Source organism: Apus apus, chromosome 12, assembly GCF_020740795.1.
Source record: "Apus apus isolate bApuApu2 chromosome 12, bApuApu2.pri.cur, whole genome shotgun sequence".
Classification (NCBI taxonomy): Eukaryota; Metazoa; Chordata; class Aves; order Apodiformes; family Apodidae; genus Apus; species Apus apus.
In genome coordinates this window covers 18,759,842-18,778,476 of record NC_067293.1, presented here as the reverse complement: position 1 = coordinate 18,778,476, position 18,635 = coordinate 18,759,842, and the positions used below count along the sequence as shown (strand labels likewise).

Sequence of the window (18,635 nt, the reverse complement as noted above, 5' to 3'; positions counted from 1 at the left end):
TTTCTTCTACTTTTTCCCAAGTGAATATTCCCATTAGTGAAGGACATGGTGTCCCCTACTCTGTCCCCTTTACTCTGTGTCACATGCCAGAGGCCTGGAGATGGTACCATCCTAAATACAAATTGAACCCTGTGACAAGCAGGCATCAACACTCCTGAAATCCAGCTGCTTTGGGTGGTGTTTGCTGCTGTGAAAAGATGCCACTGAAATTAGAGGCAGCATTAGAAACCCTTCCACTTGTGTCCTGTATCACCTCCTGGGAATAATGGATCCATAGGATGCAACAAATACATCTGCCTTTGGAATTGCTTCAGTGTCTTGGATGAGCTACTTTTTCACCTTGATTAGCAGAACTGTGCCTGGTTCTTTTCAAGACAGTGAAAATTCAGATGAACTGAGGCCAGTTTTTCTTCAGTGCCCATACCAAGAGGATCAGGTGCAGCCTCCACCCTGGTTCCCATCCTGCAGACATTGGACACGGTCATTCCACCAAAGGTATTGCACAGGCTGTTGTTCTCACAGTGGAGTTGCTCACCAGGTTTTAATCAGATGGGAGGGGCTGGGAAAAAGTGCTGGGCATGGGAAAGAGCTGGAGAGGCAAGAGGAGCAAGTGGCAGGAGGGAGAGCTTGGTGCAGGGCAGCAGTAGGGACGGGGGGGAGGGAAGGAAGTCTTGCTGCAGTGTCAAATCCTGCTCTTTAAAAATATTCCCCCCCCCTGCCCCGACATCCGTTTGGATCCTTTGTGCAAGTCATGGCAGCCTTCCTGGGCTGAGGGCAGTTTCAGAGCCCTGTTTATGCCAAGGAAATGTCCTCAGTGTCCTCAAGCAGGTCACTGGCTCCTCAGGTCTCTGTCTTCCCTGACGTTTGCAACTAAGGGACAGAGAAAGGGAAAGGAATTCTTTACAAGGACAGTTTGGGTACAGGTACCACAGAGTTATTGTTTACAGGGTTTTTTTGGTGAAAAGGAGCTGGCAGAAGAAACCACAAGAAAGGGTGTTGGCTTTTTATCTAAAATAGACAAGCCCTCTCCGAGGGTGGAGCTCCTGGGACAGGGATTGCCCAATGCCAGGACCTGCTCAGTCCCTCTGCCTCCTCTTCCTCCTGCAGGCTCTCCAGCCCTTTCCCAGCTTCTCACAGCCTGGCCATGCTCTGGAGGCTGTGTCCTTGCCTTCCAACAGGCATGTTCCATATGGAAAGACTGGCTGGGCAGATTTGCCCCCTCCTGGGCAGGGCAGTGGTCACCCAGCAGCTCTGCTGACAGGGTGGCAGCTGGCTGAGCTGCAGGGTGCTGGGAAGGTTGGAGTGGTGCAACCCAGTATGGGCTTGGCCCTGGCAATGGGTGTGCAGGTCCAGCACCTCATTCTCTCCTCCTAAGCCCCAGAAAGCAGGTGGGGATCAGGCCTTTGCTGCTCTGCTCTGCTCGAGTGGTGCTAAGGGTGGAGTTGGAGGGGGAGACCATTCACAGAGTCATAAAACCACAGGTTGGGAGAGATCTCGAGGATCATCTGGTCCAGCTGTTCTAGATAGAAACACAGTTCAGATGAGATAGCCCAGCACCCTGTCAAGCTGAGTCTTAAAAAATGTCCAGTGTTGGGGAATCCACCACTTCCATGGGGACATTGTTCCAATGTCCAACTGTTCTCACAATGAAAAATTTCATTCTGATGTCCAACCGGGATCTCCCCAGGGTTCATTTGCACCTCTTACCCCTCTTCTTTTCTATGTCACCCCTGGTAAAAAGGGAGTCTGTCTTCTTGGTGGCCATTGATCCATCCCGTTCCACTGGGATCTGTACACAGGAGGAGGAGAGAGGAGACTGGGCAGAGGTGTGAGGCTAACAAGAGAGTCCACAGACCATTCAATATTGTCTGCTGTTGCCTGGGCTCTGGTGGATAAGCTCTGTGAGATGGTGGGCAGCCATGCCCTGATCCTGCTCACCTTTCTGAGGAGGACAGCAGCACTGCTCTCCACGGTGATCCAGGCAAGCCCTGGCTCCCAAAAGAAGCTGAACTTACCCAACTCCTTGTCTGTCCTGACAGAAGAAAGCCCTGGGAGAGCTCAGTGAGCCTTACTCTCCTCCGCCTCTGCTGACCTCTGAGTTGGGTCAGAATTGGGCTCTTTCTCCTCCAACTCTTCTCCTTGCTGGCCCAAGTCCCTGCAGGGGTGGGAGCCACTGGCACTGTGACATCCAAATACAGAAGATTCATTTTTTTTTTCCCCTGCAAAACCCACTTTTAGAGACTTCTAGAGCTCAAATGCCCTCAGAGATAAAACCAAACTCCAATCCTTTTCTCAGTTCTTCCACAATAGCTTCAACTAGAAAAAAACACCAACACAACAAAAGCCACCAGGAAAACATTAACAGAACAAAAAAGTCCAGTCCCTCCAGGGTGAAGGGAAGTGAAATCAAAGGAGAAATGAAATTCATACACATTCTATTTTGGAGAAGTGCCTGGTGACAAAGGTCAGGGAGGAACGTGCTGCTGGGCTGGTTGTCTCCTCTAAATGTTGCTGCTCAGTAAAATGTCTGCATTGATCATTTCCAATCATTTTTTCAGGAAGAACTGGGGGCTATATAACTCGGGGCTTTTGAAGAAGTCAAATGGAACCACGAGGAAGAATTTTGCATCCCAAATTCTTCCTTTTACCCCGCACTCATGCCTCAGCTTTTCCACAAAGTGCTCTGTCTTCTACCACCTCGTCCTCTCCCAGGATGTGACATGGAACTGGAATATGATTCCTCACTGCAGAAGAAAAGCTGCATTGTTCCACATCTGCCTCTACCCTAGTTATGCCAGAGTGGCACCTATTTTGGCAGAGTCTTCAGAGTTCACTCATACCTGCCTAATGAGAAATGATGAAAAATATGACTCATTAAAAAAAAACCAAACACAACACAAACAACCCCACAGATAATCATCTGGGAAAATGAACCAGGCAGCTTTAAGTGTGGCTTCATTTTCTTAAATCTTCACCGAATGGTTTAATCTCAAGGCTCCACCTTGTGGCAAAGCAAAGCAAATTCACTTATTAGGAAATTAATATTCGCCCTTAATTTCTAGGGTCTAGGTCTTCTGCAATCACCTCCTGATGCTGCAGCCCTGCAGGCAGGCACAGAGGGACTGGATCACATGCAGGCATAGGAGGATCCTCCTGGATATTTGTGTCTGATAGTGCTTAAATGCATTTGCATGCAAAACCCCTTGCAAAACATGTAGGATTTGGCCTGCAGTTGTGGCTGGCATCCCTCATCCACCCTCCTTAAGTCCTTCATTTGGAATGGCAGCAATGGTGCAAAGCGTGGCCAAGTTGTTGGCGTTGTTACTGGGGATGGTTTTTGATCAGTCAGCAGAAATTCCAGGTAAAAAGCAGGTTGACAGGTGCCCTGCAGCCTGGCCAAGGTGGGCATCACCTTGCCCACACCTCCTCTGGCCACTCTCCCTGCTGCTAAATCCCTGCACTAGTTCGTTAGTTCTTACAAACCCTGTGGCCCCTGGTTTGGGAGGAGGAACTGGGCAGATGAGGCCTGGGCTGTGCTGGGTGGCTGGGAGGAAGGAGGAGGAGGAGGAGGAGCTCTGCCTTATCTTCCATCCTCCAGCACCCTGTGGGGGTGCCTCAGCATTTTTTCTTTCTGCTAAATATAAAGTGAAGCTGCTTTTTTTTTCATGGAGGATCTGGCAAGGTTCCCATCCTGGGCAGGAGTGGCCAGCAGCCCTGGGTGCTCCCTGCCTGCAGCCCTGGGACCTTCTGGCTGTGCTGCAGAGGAGGAGAAGGTGCAGCTCCTGCATTGGGCTGTCCTGGCCGCTAGGTTTATCCTGGGAAAATTATGATTTCTCGTAATAATAATTATTTAAAATAGTCCAGAGGAGGCCACAGAGATGATCCAAGGGCTGGAGCAGCTCTGCTCTGGAGCCAGGCTGGGAGAGTTGGGGTGTTCAGCCTGGAGAAGAGAAGGCTCCAGGGAGACCTGAGAGCACCTTCCAGTGCCTGAAGGGGCTCCAGGAAAGCTGGGGAGGGGCTTGGGACAAGGGCAGGGAGGGAGAGGACAAGGGGGATGGATTAGAACTGGAAGAGGGAGATTGATGTTGGACAAGAGTAGGAAATTCTTTGCTGTGAGGGTGGTGAGAGCCTGGCCCAGGTTGCCCAGGGAAGCTGTGGCTGCCCCATCCCTGGCAGTGTTGAAGGGCAGGTTGGATGGGGCTTGGAGCAGCCTGGGCTGGTGGGAGGTGTCCCTGCCCATGCAGGGGGTTGGATCTAGATGATCTTGAAGGTCCCTTCCAACCCAGCCTACTCTGTGATTCTATGATTATATCTCCTTTGTGATGCAGGGAGCAAGGCAGCCTCTCCCCAGCTATCTCCCAGGTCCCCATGATGTGGTTCATTGCATTGACAACAGGGCCATGAGCTGAGCAGGAGCTCCCAGCCCCTTCCCCTGCCCACCTCAGAGAGGAACAGCAAATGCCCAGGCAGCCCCATATGCTGCCTTCAGTGCACACCTGGAGCACCCCTGCAGTTTGGGGGGCACTGGTGCTGATTCAGAAGCACTGAACAACCTGAAACCTCCCTCTGCTCCCTGCCTTTTGCTTCTGTGCTGGTTTTTTTTTCCTGTTCCAGCAACGATGTCAAGGAGCTAATGGATGCAACATGGTGTGGTATTGGGTTTAAAGGAGTGTTTTCCTGTTGCTGTTCCTTACATGTTGGTCTCACCCTGAATGATCTTCGTAGGAAATATTTACTTTGAGGAATTTGGGCCTGAGTATGTCAAGTGATCAAAACCAGGCAAGGCAGGATTTGCTTTCCTGTGACTTCAGTTTTTCCTGGAAAGAAATAAGAGTAAAAATAATAATAATAATAATAAAAAATATATATATAAAATTAATAATACTAATAAAGTCTTGCTTTTAAAATGAATCCAGATCAGCTCGAAAATCATCTTGTCCTGATGAGTGAACCCTCCCTTCTCTCTTGGGCCAGCTGATATTAGCTTTTGTGGGAATAGTAACTCAAGGAGGAATGAACACTGGGGAAAAGTGAGGTCTGTGCTGGTGGGGCTGGTAGTGCCTGCATGCAAGATCATGTCCAGCATAGGTACTGGTGTAGATATAGCCTTGCAGCCACCCGTTTTGGGCCATCTGACCCTGGGGTCTTGTCTCTGAGGAAGGGGAAATCACTCCCTGTGCAAAACTTGCTCCTTGGTTCCCTCGCCAGGTTTAATGTCCTTGGGGCTTTTGAGAAGGCAAAGGAGCTGCAGCCTGGCAGATGGGCTGTTGCTTAAGGTGAAAAATTGCCCTCAAGGTGACAAATGACTCCTGTTGCTTCACCCAGATTCCTCACAGGCTGAACTGCAAAGCAAACCAGGCCCACCTGGAGGTCCCTGGGTGACACGGATCTCCAGCCCTGCCTGATGCAGCCCCTCCATGGGCTGTGGAGGCCCAAGGAACATCCTCTTGCCAGGCCAGAAATTTCTCCCCGTGGCAAACCCTTGATGCCTGGGGTTGGCCTGGGAATTGGGGCTGATTCCTCCCTCACCCCATCCTCAGTCTGGAGCTGAGCAGTGCTGGAAATACTTGGACAACCTTCTGTCACTTCGTTTGGATGTTTTTCTTTGCAGGTCTCAATTTATTATGTCAAATACCTTGGTAACCTGAAAATCCCACGTGCAGGGGCAAGGGCTGCCACAATAAACCTCTTAGAATTGATCTACGATGGCTTCTTTTTTTTTGTTTCACACTAAAATGACCCCTCATTTTTTGCAGTTCCCTTTGCTCAGGATCCCAGGTCATTCCTCTGGAGCCTGTCCCACAGTCACACATCATGCCAGAGCATGATACCTCTCCTGGCTCAGCTGCCAGCAGCAAGAAGCTCAGGATCTGGACATGAGAACTTCTTCCAGATTTTTTTTTAGCACCCACAGCAGTGGTTTGGCTCTCTGGGCCAGCTTCTTGATTGATGAATCCAACATGGTGTGTGTTTCAAGGGAATATGGGCACCTTTGGCCTTCCCCAGCCCTTAAAATGAGATGTCCTATTGCCTAAAAATCTTCAAGGATGCTGTCATTACCTTTTAAATTCCCAACTTGTAATGCAGATGTTGATGTCTCTTTGCTCCCACGGTGCCTGGTAATGGCTGAGACCTGGATGAATCCCACCTGGAATGGGTGCAGGTGGGGAGAGGAGAGGGCTCAGAGGAAGCAGGAGGAGCAGCCACGATGCCCTCACAGTGTGAGGGTGGCTGGTGCCTCTCCTGGGAAGGAATAACTTGAGATTCCTCTTGGATCTACCTCGTTCACCCTCCAGCCTGGTAGGAAAACTCACTGAACAAGGAGTCACAGTCTGGACCCTTTGCTTTGGGGAACAAGCAAGCCTTAAATGGCCTTCCTCAGTGACAAACATGCCCTTATTTATACAGGTTCAATAAAACCCTGCAATTAAACATGACCACAGGAATTGTTTAAGGCCAACAAGTGCTGAATTTTGGTTTCCACCAGCAAGGTGCAGTGGCTGGTGGGGAGCTTTGCTCCTTCTTGTCTCCACAACAGGTCAGCTCCTCTGAGCCAGGTTGACCTCCAGCTTTGCTGCTGAATAACAAGGCAAGGAATGTGCTCAAGCTGTGAAGGAAATCACCATCATCTCTAAGAGATTTCCCACCCTTGGGCCTCAATGGTCAGGATGAGTCTTTGCAGGCTTGGCTCATGCTTGGTGGGATTGTGCTGCTCTTCATCTTTGGCTGCTGAGCCAGATGTTTTATAAATCAGGTTGAGTTTCTTTCACTTGTTTGTTTGTTTGTTTCTTTGTTGCTGGTTCCTTATTCATCACTCTTGTGCAAACTGGAAATGTATGTGTGTTTTGCCCATTTATCAACCCTTTAATTCCCGTGGCACCATGTCTGGGGCTTTGTTTGGCTCTGGGCTGTGCTGTGGTGGTGGAGGCTCCAGGGTCACAGCTCCAGGGATGCTTTGTCATCCACCAACACTTCAGGTGCCTGCTCCAGCACTTTGGCCTTGGGATCTGTTCACAAAAAGCTCAAGTCTGATGCTGGGAATGGGCAGAATTTTCCCTGAAGTGTGTCTTTCCTATCCTTCCATTTTTGGAGGAAACCCACCATCCTAACCTTGCTCGAGCTGTCTTCTGCAACTGTCACTCTCCCAGTTTTGCCCTCACAGTGTCACCAAATTGCTGCTGAGCCTCCAGCCAGTGCCTGGGAGCTGCTGAAACCCCTGAGTACCTGCCATATCCACATTTCTTTTGAAGAACAAGAAAACCCCACAACTTGCTGGCAGGTTGGTCCTTTGGTGAGAGGCACCTGGAAGAGGTTCCAGCCACGGGTGCAAGGTTTGCTGGGGAGGCTGAAGCTTGGAGAGACCCCAACTGCCTCACAGCTCAGCAGCTCATCCTGTGCAATCTCAGGTGGCAAAGTGTTGGTGTCCAACCTTGGCAGCTGTGGCAGGGAGCAGGGCATCTGGGTGCTGCAGTGAAGGACCTCAGGTGGTGAGGGTGGACCTGAGCACCCTCCTCTTGGCTCAGCACCCGAGCGACCTTCCCAGCCCTGCTCTGCCTCTCTCAACTTCTCTGGCCCTAAATTCATCTCTCAGTGAGTTTTTTTTTACCCCGTGACTTACCCTTCTTCTTTACCTGCTGCTCCCCGGGTGGAAACATCTGCTATTTCTGTGTGGAGCTTTCCAAGAGACCCCCACTCTATCTGCAAAACAGTTTGCAGTTTGATTGTATTAGATTGTCAATAAACCAGCAGGGCATAATTAGACCCCAAAAATGATCTGGACTTGAAAGCACAGCGAGCACTCCCTTCTCTTCCATGAGCTGTAACCTAATGCAAAACCCTGTGTCATTTTCCATTTTCTGGGTCTTTCATTCATCCCTGCTGAGTAATTAAAAATGGCTCATAAATAAACACTGGGGCTGATTTCCGAAACGTTCTGTATTTACTTGCAAGGCTGGTGCTCCTGTCGTTGGCCCCCTTAAGTGACTTTGAAAGATTGTATACAGGTTCCTTTTACAAGATATTTGAAGTTTGTAATCCTGCTTAAACACACAAAAATAGGAAGGATTAACAAACTGCCAGACTGAGGCCAAAAGAAGACAGGGCTAGAAGCAATCAGGGCTCGGCCTATCGGGTGCACGAAATAAATTGGGGGGAAAGTGGAAAACTGTCAACAAAAATAATATGTTATGGATCCTCAAGCCTTTGTGTTTATGCTAGAGGAAGCCTAAAATAAGCTGTGGTTTCTGATGCTTGATTTAGTTTTCCACAAGCATAATTAACAGCAGATTAAGTTTGCTGCCACTATCGTTTATTGCTGAGATTGACAAATACTTGCTGTTTATTTGTTTTCTAAAGAAATGACTGGAGGCAATAACAGAATGACACAGTTAATAAGCTTGAAAACAATGCTATAATACTCATTTGTATAAACTTGGTCTTTCAGAGAAACCCCCTTGATTTTCCATAGGAAATTCTGGCCCTACAGTCCTTATGAAGGAAAACTCCCCATTGATTGAACGTCCCGTTGATTTAAGGTACAATCCTGTGAATTTAAGCTAAAAATTCAGCCTGTGCTGAAGTGCTTTGGGTGGGACCCTCTGTTTAAAATGCCTCAGGTGCTCCAGGGCTTGGCCAGGTGAGGACCAGCAGCTCTGCAGAAGGGAGAAGCACCAAGCAGGGTATGGTCACCAGCCAGCCAAACCCGAGCCAGCGTGTGCCCAGGTGGCCAAGGAGGCCACCAGCATCCTGGCTTGTGTCAGCACTGGGGTGGCCAGCAGGAGCAGGGCAGGGATCATCCCCTTCTGCTGGGCACTGGGGAGGGGGCACCTGGAATCCTGGGGGCAGTTCTGGGTGACAAGAAGGACTTTGAGGGGCTGGAGCGTGTCCAGAGAAGGGCCACGGAGCTGGGGAAGGGGCTGGAGCAGAAGGAGAAGGGGCTGGAGAACTTGTGAGGAGCAGCTGAGGGAGCTGGGGGTGTCCAGCCTGGAGACAAGGAGGTGAGGGGAGACCTGCTGGCTCTGCAGCTGCCTGAGAGGAGGTTGGAGTGAAGGAAGGTCGGTCTCTTCTCCCAAGGAACAAGTGAAAGGACAAGAGGAAACAGCCTCAGGTTGTTGCCAGAGGAGGCTGAGGTTGGATATTGGGAGAAATCTCTTCCCCAAAAGGGCTGTCAGGCCCTGGCCCAGGCTTCCCAGGGCAGGGGTGATGTCCCCATCCCTGGGGGGATTTCAAAGCCCTGGAGATGTGATGCTGAGGGACATGGGGCAGGGGTGGCCTCGGCAGGGCTGGGGTAACGGTTGGACTTGATGGTCTTAAAAACCAATTTGATCATTCTAACTGCCTGATGATAAGGGGCAAGTGTCAGGATTTAGTGGCTCTCTGCTCTGTATTATAAATCACCCAGGGCAGCAACTCCCTGGCGTGTGGCACTGGGTGAGAGGAGCCCTCCAAGGACCAGCTCACACTTTTCCTCCTGCCCTTGAGAAGCTGAGCTGGCACCTCTGGGCATCCTGCATCAGGTCCCACCTGCAGGATGCCCATCAAATGGATTTTGGACCTTGTGCTCCTGTCTGAAATTCACCTGATAAAGCATTTCTGTGCAGCCCCCAACTCTGAATCACTCTGCCAAGCTCTGGTAGATGCTGGGGTCAGGGGCAGCCCCAGGCCCGCTCTGAAACCACCACCCAGCCACCCTGAAGAGAAGAGGACAGGACTTAAAGGACTGAAATGGAAGAAAAAATCATTTTCTTCTACCACTCAGTTAACCTCAGGCTCACAACCTGACTGAAAAAGCAATCACTTTATTTAAGGTGTGCCTGGGGAGCAGCTCTTGCAGCCCTGCAGTTTATCAGGCCCTCTAAGATGGTTAATTTTGCTACGAAGTGAGTGAGACAGGCTCGGGCTGCAGCACCATTTGGATTTAATAATCCACTTCCAGACCTTCTTAGCCCAGATTTCTTGACCAACTGCACGAGGATTTATCGTTTGCTAAGTGTAAGTGAATTACTCCAGGGGTAACTCAATCCTGGTTGAAGGCAGAGGAGGAATGATGTCTTTCATATGGCCAGGGAGAGCCCACCACAGGCTGGGGCTGCATCTGCAGGTGGCTCCTGCTCCAGGGGACACCATTTCCTTCAAGGCAAGAAATAAAAAACAACACCACATGAGAAACCTTTTTCTGGGTGTTTAAATCATATTGTACGTAAAGGAGATGTCCACCTTCTCTCCCCCAGCCCCATCTGGGGCAGTAACTGGGGTGGTGAGAGCCTGGCCCAGGTTGCCCAGGGAAGCTGTGGCTGCCCCATCCCTGGCAGTGTTGAAGGGCAGGTTGGATGGGGCTTGGAGCAACCTGGGCTGGTGGGAGGTGTCCCTGCTCATGCAGGGGGGTTGGATCTAGATGATCATTAAGGTCCCTTCCAACCCAAACCAGTCTGGGATTCTGTGATAAGATTTCACAGGATGGTGGCACGTGGGGATCCTTTGGACAGGTCTCCCAACCAAATGTCACTTGTTCCCCGCCACCCATTGTACAGAACCATCCTCGTGCTCAAACTTTAATTGCCATGGAAATTTGATAATTTCATCCTAAAGGAGAGCTGAGGAAAACTCAGGAAGAGCTCCGATTACTGAAAACTGGAAAAAATTAATCTTGATTAAAGCACTTCCCCCAGGAAAGTCAGGACCTCCTGAACTCTGCCGAGATGATTGCTCCGGAGCTGTTCTGCAGGCAGCCTCACACTGCACTTGTGCCAGTTTCTCCTACAACCTTGTCATAAAAGAACCTGGGCATCACGAGGGAGAGTTTAAATTCTCTTTAGAAGTGTCATTTAGTGGGCTGTTGGCAAGGTCTTGCCCCAGTTCCCTCCCAAGGGCGTGTGCCACAATATGGACATTGCTCTCCAAGTGCAGAAGGGCTGTGGGGACATCTGGCAGTGCCCCGAGGGCTTCTTAGAGGGAGGAACAGGACTTGGGCATCAAAGATGTTCTTGCCTGCACCAACAGGAGGAGCAAAGGGACCCTGCTTATTTGGTGGTTTTAAGATGAGGAGGCAGAAATCCTTTTGAAAAGCTTCTCGTGTTTTCTGGCAGGTCAGTTCCCTCTCAGGAAAGGGAGGGTTGGGATGGGAAGTGCTGCAAGTCTGCTTGAGCACAGCTGGAATTTGCATTTAAAACCAAACTATTCTGATTTTATTTCATTTCATTTCATTTCATTTCATTTCATTTCATTTCATTTCATTTCATTTCATTATTTCATGTCATTATTTTGATTTAATTGATGTTTTTAAATATTTTACCTGACTTCATGATTTCTCTTACCTTCTTTTACTTCAGTAATTTCCCTTCATTGCTTTCTTCCATCAAGGGTTGTTCTTCTTTCCTCCCAGGCACCCATTTGCCCTGCACTTTGCAGAGCACCCATGGTGGTGGCTCTTCCCATGCCACGTCCCTGCACCATCCAACCTTTCACCCCTCGGTGACATTCCAGGGGAGCGTGTCCATCTCTTTCCACCTCCCTCATCCCCACCCACTCTCCCACTTGGGTCTCCAGATGTTTACAATTATCTGCAGATGCAAGACACGGATGCAGATTTTGTGGTTACAATTTGTAACCCCCTAAAATTGTCCTTTTGAAGACTTGTCTCTGAATTTCTCCAGGCTTTCAACACTATTTATTCAGCAATTGACTCGCGGCACAGGAGAGCAAACATCACCCTTGCTCCCAGGCCCCCTCAGCAAAGAAGATTTATTGCATCATTATGCAGAAATGTGCCAGATTTGCTGGGAGGGAGAGGACATGTTTGGCTGGAGCAACCTCAGGGTCAGTTTGCCCTGGGATTGGGGATGGACCTGTGGAGAGGACCCTGAGGACACGGTGGAGCAGCAGCTGCTTTTCTCCACCAGCCTCGGGAAATTGTGGCTGCCCCATCCCTGGAAGTGTTGAAAGGCAGGTTGGATGGGGCTTGGAGCAACCTGGGCTGGTGGGAGGTGTCCCTGCCCATGTAGAGGGTCAGGACTGGATGATCTTCCAGGTCCCTTCCAACTCAAATCAGTCTGTCACTCTGATTCTGTGACTCTTCCAGGTCATTAATCCAGTTGTTTCTGTCAAGAGCTCCATGCTGCTGCTGGGTATGTTTAGGTAGGTTTTGCTGCAGGACCCTGTTGCTTCTCCTCCTTGCAGCTGTGTTGGAGACCACAAAACAATGGAGAAAAACATGTACAGCAACAGGAGCCCATTTCCATAGCATCAATGAAAAGCCAGAGCCCCACGTGCTCCAAAGTTGGCTGGACTGATGATGGGCTTCATTTGGGTCTGGTTTGGGAGGGATCTGAATTTGGTCATTGTCTGCCACTGCTTCCCAGAAAGATGTTCTTGCATCCTGCTCCTCATTTCTCAAGCCCCACATTTCTCAAGAAGGTTTTGTGGTGTAGGGCATGGATCCTCCCAGCACAACCCAGCTTTGATCTGCAGGGGCTTGACAAGAGTTTGATGTAGGTGAAGCACCAGCAGAAAACCACACCAAGCTCCCAGGACTGCTGTAGAAAAAAGGAAATCAGGGAAAAAGTACAGGGTGAAAGGGACATGTCTGAGTGGGAAGGCTGGAACCTTCTCCACCCCTTCTGCAAGAGCTCTGTCTCTCCCTTTCAACTATCTCTTTCAACATTATTTCCCCCCAGACACCACGAATCACAAACACAGTCAAGTCCACCGCCCCCCCTTTCATGTCCATGACATTGCTCAAGGTCCACAGGGGTGGCTCAAGCTGTCCCAGCTCCTTTCCACCTGGGTTCCTCACCGTGCTGAGGGCTCCACCATCCCACTGCACCCCAAAAGGACATCTCCAAGGGGCCAGGACCACGTCCCCTGGCCTTCATTATTTCATTGACAGGAGTCAATATCCCCCCGCCCAGGAATGTATTTACTTCTAGGCACATAAGTAATTCATTTATAAAATTGAATTATCTGACTAGGGAGATGGTGTGTTTTGATTGTGTAGCAGTACTTCTGAAACCAACTTCAAGTTGATAAAAGCCAGATGGGAAGCGGAAACAGTCCATTTCATGACTCTTTAAATGTTTCAGTTGGTTAACCCTTGGACTGCCCGCTTGTATGAAGTTGGGGTGTAGTGTGGAAGCAATTTGTTGGTGAGTTCTCAGGACGCAAAAGGAGCTGGGAGCGTTTGCCAGGTTGTGGGCTGAGGGGGGAAAGGAGGCTCTGCAGGAAAAAAAGACTCCTGAGAGAGAAGTTTCATGGTAGGAGCTGATGCAGGCAAAAGGATTTCTAGGGGAAAGGGGTAAAATCCCAAATCAAGGGTGTTGGGAAGGCTGCTGAGGGTGTGGGATGAGCAGGGAGTCACCCAGACAGCCCCACAGGGTGACAGGAAGACCCACCAGAGGATACAAATGGAACAAACCCATCAACTCCTTGTACTTCTGTTTGGTCCTTTTTCTGTGTGTCCGCTTGTGTTTTCTCCCTGTTTGCCAACGGAGCTTTCCCCCCATGCCAGGCTGGATACAAGGACCACACGTCACAGAAACTCCCAGCAGGACTCAGCCCTCAACCCAAACCTTCCCAAAATACCTACCAATGTCATTAACAACCTGCCTCAAATCCCCTAATGACGAGGGAACCACACGACACGTCGGGACCATCTTTTGCACCGGGAGCTGAAAGGAAGGTTTGGGTGGGGGTGGGTTTTTTTTTTTGGCACATCTGCAGCAAATCTCTGTTCTCAATAACCTCCACAGGTGTGTTGTCTTCTCCACTTCCCACACCACCCTATCCACCCCAGATCTATCTCCTCCCTCCTGGAGAAATCTCTTCAATTCAAGTGCCTTTAATTGCTTTACAGTTCTGCTCCTGCCGCAACCGCCTGCTGGAAAATGGAAAACCCTCCAGACCAAAATACTTTACGACCTTGGTTTCCATTTTGTTCATATTTTCCAAGCTGGTTTCCTGTTGCCCTGTTGCCAAAAACGCACATCAGCAAAGAAGAGAATAATTCACATACCAAATATTTGAAACCATTCTTTCTGGCCCAGAATTAGTGACAATCTGATGCTTTTTTGATCAGCAGCCCCTGCTGCAATCCTTGCTCTCCCAGCAGATGGATTTTTATCACTATTTACTGGGGCAAGGAGGAAGCCTGGGGTGACCAGGCTGTGGGGTTTTGGGTCCATAACTCAAATTCCAGGGTCTGCTTCACTTTGAGAAAGAATATTCTTCAGATCCAGGCAGAAGTGGAGGGTTCTGTTCTCTTGGCTTCCAGAAAGATTTCTTTGTAGGGCAAAAATACCAGGGAAGCTGTTAAAGGGGGTTCCAGGATTGGAAGATTTTGCTCTGTCCAGAGTTACTTTTTTCAGGGCTCAATTCAGGAGAAAGAAAGGGAAAAAAATGTGGTCTTGTGAAAGGCCATGAAAGGAAAAGCCTTTTGACCAGGGCACAAAGCCAAGGCAACGTAGCAGGCTCCGCATCTTGCACATCCTGACAGTTTTCCAGCTATTAAAGCTGCCTCTGCCCCGACTGCTCCTTCCCCACAGCTCTGGAGATGCACATGTGGCTGTTAACAACTTCAAGTTTTGAAATCTGGTGATCAAAACCTAAGGGAAATCTTGCAATAGTCCCGTTGGGAATTTTTTTTCCTGCAGGGTGAAGCCCTGGAGGAGCATCCCTGGGCGGCGGGAGGTGCTGGGATGAGCAGCTCCCAGGGTGCTGAGGACCTGGGAAAGAAATCCTAGCAGATATTCCTCCAAATCAGCCTTTCAGCCTTTTGATAAACTGCATTTATCACTTTATCTGATGGTGGTTTTTTTTAACTGCAGGAGAAAAGGGAAATTCTTGAGGTTTTCTCCCGGAGTGGCCGTTTTTGTGAAGCACAACCCTGATTTGGAAGGGAATAAGAAAGGCAAAAAGGGTGAATTTTGGCAGCGGGTGGAAATCCTGTGTTTTATCAGGGTGAGGAAAGGGCAGAGGTGGATCCTCATCTCCTGCCTTTCACTGCAGCCCCTTGGACGTGGCTCCATAAAGCCACCAAAAAACAAACCCTTGTGCCTCGGGTCTCTCTCCCTCTGCAGCTCCCACCCCCCTGCAGGTGGTTGGGCAGGGGGTGAAGAAAACCCTCCCAGGGGTGGAGAATGAGCTGCAGCCTGAGGAACAAGAAAATAAAAGGCATACAAGAAAAATGAGAAAATACCAACTCAACTGAACTAAAGAAAAAAATTGAACTCATCTACGGTAAAGTAGAAGAAACCACAAGAAACTACAACAAACTACAACAAACTACAATAAACTAAGCTAAACTAAACTAAACTTAACTTAACTAAACTAAACTAAACTAAAATAAAGTAAAATTAAAAATTATTGAAATAAAAAATTGGTATAATAAAGTAAAATAAAGTAAAAAATAAAATTAAATTAAATAGAAAATAGAAAAAAGAAGAAAAAAGAGAAGAAAGAGAAAAGAGAAGAGAGAAGAAAAAATATAAAATGAAATGAAATAAAATAAAATAGAATAAAATAAAATAAAAAAGAGAAAAGAGAAAAGAGAAAGAAGAGAAGAGAAGAGAAGAGAAGAGAAGAGAAGAGAAGAGAAGAGAAGAGAAGAGAAGAGAAGAGAAGAGAAGAGAAGAGGAGAGAAGAGGAGAAGAGAAGAAAATTAAAATAAAATAAAACAAACTAAAATAAAACAAACTAAAATAAAATAAAATAAAATAAAATAAAATAAAATAAAAAAAACATTGCATTAAAAATTCAAGGAGCAAGTGATGAGGTTTGCTGGTCAGTAGCTACTTCCAACAGAGCCTTAAAATGTAATAGAATAGGTGGCTGATTTGGGACAAATACAACCCAAAACTGATGTGGCTTCACCTCCTGTAGATTATTGTAGTAATAATAATTGCAGTGATAATAATTGCAGGAATAATTGCAGTAATAATGGCAGTGATGCTTGAGGGGGCAAGGCAGAGAAAGTCTGAGCTGGGCCTATTTTGCTTTCATGGTCTTTTGTGCTTCATTAAGTAAATGTGAATTAATCCTAATTCACGTTGGGAAACCCAGAATCAGGGAGAAAAAAAGACATGAAACAAGGTTGGGGAGAGGGAGAAATGGGGAATCATTTTCATGAAGCAAAAAATAATTGGCCAAAAGGTTTTGACAACATGGTTGTATTTTTAGGGAAAATGCTGGGAAATAACAAGAAACCCTTTTAATCACTTGATGTTCCAGGCACTTTGATGGATCAGGAATTTTATCTGAGTATTACAGTTTGACACACACACACAAAACCAAACCAATCATTAAATTGGCTGAAGTCTGCAGGAAAGAAGAAGAAATGAACCAGGTTGTCACGGAGTTTTGACAGAGGGAATGAGGGAGGAGCAGGGGAGAGATGGCTCTTGGCTGGATCAGGGGTCACTGAACCCACGTCCCCTCCCTTTGTCTTATATTAGCCAAAATAGTGTAAATAGTGGGGGGAAAAAAAATACCTGGGAGTAGTTGGATGGACAGCAGGATAAAGATACAAATCCCATCAGCATCATTCTCTCGATGCACCCACATCTCGTGGCTTCCCAAAGCACTAAACCACTCCTTTTGGAAATAAAATCGGGGAGATTTTCTTTCCCCTGTGATTTTTCTATTACATGGCTTAAAACACACCATTTCAGAGAGGCATCCTATTCTTGGTTGTTTTCTCTAACCTGAATTAAATTCGAGCTGGAGTTCAATAAGCCCAGGCAGTCACCAGTGCTTAGAGAGAAACATTTCACCTTTAGACTTCAGGAATATGAATTAGTTTTCAATTTATTTATTTTTTTTCTAGTAAAACTGAAGCTGCAAAGAGACAAGCCCAGCCTGAGGTCTGTCCCTGCTTCTCCTCCTCTGGGAATGTCCTGTCCCTGTGCCAGCAATGCCAGGGGCACTGCTGAGAACCACTTCATTTCACTTTAAACCTCGCAGCTCTGCTTGTTAGGAAATGATAGGAAATAATTTCTAGATGGAGAAAAAAAAATATAGAGAGATGAGAGAAAATTAATTTCCTTCACCCTGCTCCAGTTTCAGAGGAAATTCCACGTTATCACTCTGAAAAGAAAACAGAGGGAAAGGAATTGATCTGTATTTAAGATCATTAAAAGTAACCCAGCTGTGGTGCTGCTTCCTCTCGGCTGAGGAGGATGGACTGGACACATCATCTTTGGGATCCTCCAGGAAACACAATTCACTGGAAAAGAGGAAAACAGAAGTCACTGAGATTTACACCCACCCTGCCCAAGTGTCCGGGCTGGTGAAGGCACATGGTGAACCTCACGAGCAAAGAGCATCACCAGGAAGCAGAGTCGTGGGATCCAGCAAAGCCCCCGGGATGCTGCGGGGAGAGGGGTTGAGGGAGGGCCCGGGGTTTGCCTCCAGATGGCAGATGGGAGACCTGGAGCTCGGTGGGAATCTTCACCAGGGCTGTGAGAAAAACTCCACTGCCCCAGAATGTGCCTGCTGCTGGTACCACCCCAGAGCCTCGTGCCAGCACCTCCAAACCCCAGTGCCAGCACCCCCGAACCCCTGAGCTAGCATCCCCCAAATCCCTATGTTAGCACCCCCCAACCCCACTGCCAGCATCCCCAGTCCCATGCCAGCACCCCCAGTTTCCTGCCAGCACGCCCAGCTCCCTGCCAGCACCCCCGGTTCCGTGCCAGCATTCCCCAGTCCCATGCCAGCACCCCCAGTCCCATGCCAGCAACCCCAGTTCCCTGCCAGCATTCCCTAGTCCCATGACAGCACCCCCAGTTCCCTGCCAGCACCCCCAGTCCCATGCCAGCATCCCCAGTTCCCTACCAGCATCCCCCAGTCCCATGCCAGTACCCCCAGGTCCCTATCAGCACCCCCAGGTCCCTGCCAGCACCCCCCAGTCCCATGCCAGCACCCCCAGTTCCCTGCCAGCACCCCCAGTTCCCTGCCAGCATTCCCCAGTCCCATGCCAGCACCCCCAGTTCCCCGCCAGCACCCCCAGTTCCCTGCTAGCACCCCCAATCTCATGCCAGCACCCCCAGTTCCATGCCAGCACCCCCAGGTCCCTGCCAGCACCCCCAGTTCCCAGCCAGCTCCCCACCAGCCCAGAGCTGGTGCTGTTACCTCCGGGGCTCCAGCACAGCTCCCCCCAGGCACTGCCTGCAGCAAGGGGGTGGCATGTGGAGGTGAGCAGGGTGCTGGACATCAGCTCTGCAGCTTTTTTCCATGTCCCTGTTGTTTTGGTCATTGTCACCAGCTCCAGAACCCCAGGGAGGTGCTGGCTGAGCAGAAGCAGCTTGTCCCCCTGCGTGGACCACAGCCATGCAGCACCCACCTCATCCTTCCCTCCCTGCAAGGTGTAAAGAGGTGACACCACGAGGTGCCACAGAAAACCCTCTGTGTGTGGCTTATTATTTGCCACTGAAATTCTTTTTTATGGTTTAAAAGTTCAAAGGGACCACGAGCATTTGCTTCCTTCTTCCAGGAAACCAGGAGCTGGGTGCTGGCAATGTCGGGCTGTGCTAGGAAGAAGTCACTGGAAGTGAAATGGGTTCATACTGGACCAGAAGAACCTCATTGTGAGTCCTGAAAAGCGTCTTTCCCTCTGGCCCTGGTGCCCCATGAAGGAGGCAGAGCTGCTT

At 49.0% G+C, this 18,635-nt stretch overlaps 2 long non-coding RNA genes across 2 annotated transcripts; both read right to left on the bottom strand.

Moving 5' to 3' along the window:
- Positions 1 to 4,713: 4,713 nt before the first annotated feature.
- On the bottom strand, positions 4,714 to 6,148 carry LOC127389831 (uncharacterized). Its single transcript, XR_007890713.1, has 2 exons — positions 6,061 to 6,148; positions 4,714 to 4,817 (listed from the first exon to the last, which is right to left on the bottom strand). It is a non-coding gene; the product is annotated as an uncharacterized LOC127389831 (long non-coding RNA).
- A 3,633-nt stretch (positions 6,149 to 9,781) lies between these two features.
- Positions 9,782 to 11,714, bottom strand: LOC127389826 (uncharacterized). The gene is made up of 2 exons (XR_007890708.1): positions 11,313 to 11,714; positions 9,782 to 10,128 (listed from the first exon to the last, which is right to left on the bottom strand). It is a non-coding gene; the product is annotated as an uncharacterized LOC127389826 (long non-coding RNA).
- Positions 11,715 to 18,635: the final 6,921 nt, after the last annotated feature.